At 32.7% G+C, this 5,079-nt stretch overlaps 1 long non-coding RNA gene across 1 annotated transcript; it reads left to right on the top strand.

The window, feature by feature from the left end:
* Nucleotides 1–2,604: 2,604 nt before the first annotated feature.
* Nucleotides 2,605–5,079, top strand: LOC126710385 (uncharacterized). Its single transcript, XR_007649648.1, has 2 exons — nucleotides 2,605–2,955; nucleotides 3,772–5,079. It is a non-coding gene; the product is annotated as an uncharacterized LOC126710385 (long non-coding RNA).

Genomic DNA, 5,079 nt, shown 5'->3' with positions numbered 1-5,079 from the left:
ATGCACATAAAACACACGCAAATATACTTTTTTTTTTTTTGAGTTATATATCAATTTGACCATGCATTAATTTTTTTTTTTTTTTTTTATAATGATTTGCACATCATTAACTCAATTTCCTATTTTTAAATTTCATTTGATCTTATTATCAATAGCTTTCCCGTGCATCGCACGGGTTGGCGACTAGTAGCATATAATTAGGTAGCTACTATTTTATACTAAAAAAGCACCTATTGCATGAGTATCTTTATAATAACATGATATAAGCTTATGCCTTGTTGTATAACACTAACCGATATCCCGCACGATACGTGGTGCATTTTGATAAATTTTGTAAGAAATTATTTATGACCCATTGATTTCATGAATACTATTATTGTTAGTCACACTTAATCTATGAGGTTTTCTACTAAAACTAAATTCAAACTAAATACATTGGGGGGGAAATTCCTCTAATTTATGCAACCAAGAAATGTCACCAGATCATAGTGAAATTGTCACCTATAAACCTGTTGGTTCCTAGGTGTCTTTCTTGTATTATTTATGTTTAATATATCAATTAGCTATAAAAACATCTAGAATTTCATGATACAACAATAGAAAAAATAATGTCATAGTGATGCAATAATATCACAATTTAACCTCCAAATTTTAATTGAACTAAAAGTAGCCAAAAATATATCTAGGTATACGCATCATACAGAAAATCAAAAATATAAATTGGCCCATAATAAGAAAAAGTAAGCCTAAATAAATTACAATGCTACATAAGTAAAACCGTATACATAAAATCTAAACAAAATATTTAAGACGAACGTAATATTTTAAAAATTAACATACCTCTTAAAAAGTAAAAGAAAGACATTGTTAGAAAATTATGGAAGTTTAATTTTTAAGTCCAATGGAAATGGAGATTTATACTGGACAAATGTGGAGACAAATAATATTTGCCCAATTCATTGAATTTGACTCTTGCAATTCTGCATTGAAGTTAGTCTTATGCTGAAAATTGGAAAGTTTTATTGATTCCTACATTTCCCATGACTTTTTAGATCCATCCGTATCAATTCAAAGCATGTAAAGTTATAAATGTATACAAATTTTTTGAATTTTATTCCTACATTTCCCATGACTTTTTTAAATCCATCCATATCAATTCTTGGCACATTATATGACATCCTTCTCATCTAGGCTTCCACCTCATCTAAATTTAGAATTTATGTCAAACTATTAAGTAATGGCAAATCCATTTATTTCAATGTATTAATAAAATTCAAATAATTTGTATGCATTTATAACTTTACATGCTTTGAATTGATATGGATGGATTTTAAAAGTCATGAGAAATATAGGAATAAAATTCAAAGATTGAAGTTAGTCTTATGTTGAAAATTGAAAAGTTTTTTTTGATTCCTACCTTACCCATGACTTTTTAGATCTATCCGTATCAATTCAAAGCATGTAAAGTTATAAATGTATACAAATTCTTTGAATTTCATTCCTACATTTCTCATGACTTTTTAAATCCATCCATATCAATTCTTGGCACATTGTATGACATCCTTCTTATTTAGGCTTCCACCTCATCTAAATTTAGCATTTATGTCAAACTATTAAGTAATGGCAAATGCATTTATTTCAATGCATTAATAAAATTCAAAGAATTTGTATACATTTATAACTTTACATGCTTTGAATTGATATGGATGAATTTAAAAAGTCATAGGAAATGTTGGAATAAAATTCAAAGATTGAAGTTAGTTTTATGTTGAAAATTGAAAAGTTTTTTTGATTCCTACTTTACCCATGACTTTTTAGATCTATCCATATCAATTCAAAGCATGTAAAGTTATAAATGTATACAAATTTTTTGAATTTTATTCCTACGTTTCCCATGACTTGTTAAATCCATCCATATCAATTCAAAGCATGTAAAGTTATAAATGTATGCAAATTCTTTGAATTTTCTTAATATATTGAAATAAATGCATTTGCCATTACTTAATAGGTTAACATAAATGCTAAATTTAGATGAGATGGAAGCTTAAATGAGAAGGATGTCATACAATGTGCCACTTGGTAGAACATCGTGCTTTCCCACATGAGGTCTCTGCTTTTATATATATATTGATATTGATGTGTGATATTTTCTGCAGATGAATATTGTAACGCCCTGATCCAATTTTATAATAAAACTATGTATTTGAGTGGTTAATTATTATTTTTAAGCCACTTACTTTCTAAAATTAATATAAGAGTATTTAATAAACATATTATTTTATAATGCCATTGAATAAGAATTGTAAAGATTATAAATAATTGAAATGACTATTTGTATTATAAATATATACTTAGTATGTACAAAACTATATTAAGTGGTTTAAGTTATTAGATACAAAAGTGGTGTTTTAATTAGCCATATGATGCATGAGATATTATAGTTGTAATTCTACCCACACATGCAACCAATGGGAATTCAAGATAGGTAATATTAATGTACCATGCATGTTGACAAACCCCAAAGACCAAGACTTGGCCAGCCATGCAATAACCAAGTTCCACCTTATTTCTGTTTTGACTTTTCTCAAGACAAACATCCAAGAAGCCTATCTATTCCCATGGGTAAACACAAATCAAAATTCTCACCTCTAACTTTACTCTCTTTTCTCTTAAGGAGCTAGGAAGCTCTCTTGAGTCCCTTTTGTCAAACTTACGGGTCCACACATTAAAAGAAAGATAAGACTCTATCTCATATCTTCTTCACACCCTCTCAAAGAAACTGAAAATTTAAAAAGTTTTCTCCCTCTTTCATACCCATGGTCCAACACCAAAAGAAAGAAAAGACTCTCTCAAGCTCTCTACCTCTCATATTTTCGGGTCCAGCCACTAGGAAAGGGAAATCTTTTCATGCAAGAGTGATTTTATTTCTATTTCCCCTCAAGAACCAGAAACTTGGTAAGGTTTTAGTTACTCTCATCTTAGAATCCATGATTTCTTCAAAGAATTTTAGTAATGGTATTTGTGGTTTGTAAAATTAGGAAATCATGAACTTGTAAGTCTATATATATATGCTGTTTTAAGAAGTTTTGAAATTTTGTTGGTGTTTTGTTGAAGGTAGATTAGGGTTTTTACTAATTAATAATTTTATATGATTAAGGAAGTAAGAAAAAGTTAGGACGAGTACTTTTGATGTTACAGCTGAGATTTTTGTTGTATGTAATTTTGCTATAAATGGTTAAATGACTGTATGTAAGTGTTTCTAACATGTATAATGAGTGTATAAAAATCCTCATATGATAATAAGACTATTTGCAATCATTTTATGATTTTAAGTGTTTGTTTTGAACTCAAGTGAGTTCCTAAGGTGTAGTTCTTATCATGTTTACTCTTGTCTACCTTTTTGGTCTGTACTCGTGTGTGTTGCACACTTTGTTTACTTTGTGCATCAATGCCATGCATTGCACTCACATGGCACTCTCTAGGGCCTCTCTAGGCACCCCTCATGCATCTCAAGATGCACACACATGCACAAGCACATGCATAGCCTATGCACACGCAGACACACTCAATCTATTCATGCATTTTGATTATACTTACATGCTCTAACAATTTTAGCATGTTGGTTATGTCTGTTTGCTCTATTTTGAGTGTGATATGCTCTGTTTTGAGATGTCTTCATTTTTGTTTGATCTAACATGAATTTAATCATCTTTTGATCTGTTTTGTGGTTTTGTACTTGGTTCTTTTCTGTGATTGTGTGACTTTGCACAGATGGCTCCCACTAAGCATGCAGCCACCAAGAAATCATCCAAACGTGCACGCACTGATTCCTACAACTTCAAGTCAGCAGAAGCAGATATGAAATACAATGATTGCTACAAGGGCGCAACCATTATCATGGAAAGGGTAGTGCAATTGGAATCACTTGAGGGCACTTTCATTCCTGAGGTGTTCAAAGAAAGAACTTAGACCAAATTGTTGAACCCGGTTGGGGTTGTGTATTAAGAGATTATCAAGGAGTTTTTCTCCAATGCTGTTGTTGACGGGGATTGTATTGAGTGCTGGGTGAGGCATAAAGAATTTGTGATTACAAGGGAAATCATCCAAGATTTTTTAGAGGTTCGTCCTCCCTCACAGTCGATTACAGTGAAATATGAAGATAGATTGCGGTCTACTAATGAGTTAATACGGACACTTGGTGGCACACCAAAAAAGTCATCCATGAACACAATACCATTCTCACTAGAGATGAGGGCTTTGGCATATGTGATGATTCACAACTTGTATCCGGTCACCAACCTCACTACACTGTCAGCTCTAAGGACAAGATTTCTGTATGATCTCTTTACCCATAAAGAGATAGATATCTGTGGGCATATCATCCATGTCTTGAAAAAGAGCATTGAGAAGCAGAATTCAAGGACTGTAATGCGTTTTCCCTCATTGATTATGGGATTGATTGTTAAGGCAAAACTGAAACTCTCGAGTGGTCTGACAGTAGTCCAGAGGGACTATCCTATTGGTGCACACACAGTCAATAGGAGCACCGCTCACATCAAGGGCTCCAAAACTGGTGTACACACGATACCACAGAATCGTGTTGAGGACGAGGGTGGAGATACAGAGGAGGAGATTGACAGATTCACTTCCGCTCCAGAATCATCAACACAACCATCTTCCTCAGCACTAGCATAGGGACCAGATAGACTTGATCACATTCTGGCCAGAGTTAAGCAGATGTACACAATGCTAGATTCCCATGTACAGCATACGGCAAACCAGTTCACTTATGTTCAAGGACATATCACAGCATTATCTACTCAGATAGAGGAGTTATCCATCAATCATGGTTATGACTCAGAGTCTGAGGCATTCTAGCCCTTTGGCCATTTCGGTCAAAAAGGGGGAGAAAAGTTTGAGGGGGATTTGAGGGAGAGCCTGCATAGTGAAAGGGGGAGTTTGAAAAGCTAACACATAAACATAGTTGTTTTGGTTCAAACTGTTTTTAGTTTTTATAACTAATAGTTCTTGTTTATGTTTTTACTGATTTATGTAAAGCTTTAGTACTTTATGGTTTAA

The sequence above is a fragment of the Quercus robur genome, chromosome 2 (genome assembly GCF_932294415.1).
Source record: "Quercus robur chromosome 2, dhQueRobu3.1, whole genome shotgun sequence".
In the NCBI taxonomy this organism is placed as follows: Eukaryota; Viridiplantae; Streptophyta; class Magnoliopsida; order Fagales; family Fagaceae; genus Quercus; species Quercus robur.
This window is presented reverse-complemented; position numbering and strand designations above follow the sequence as displayed.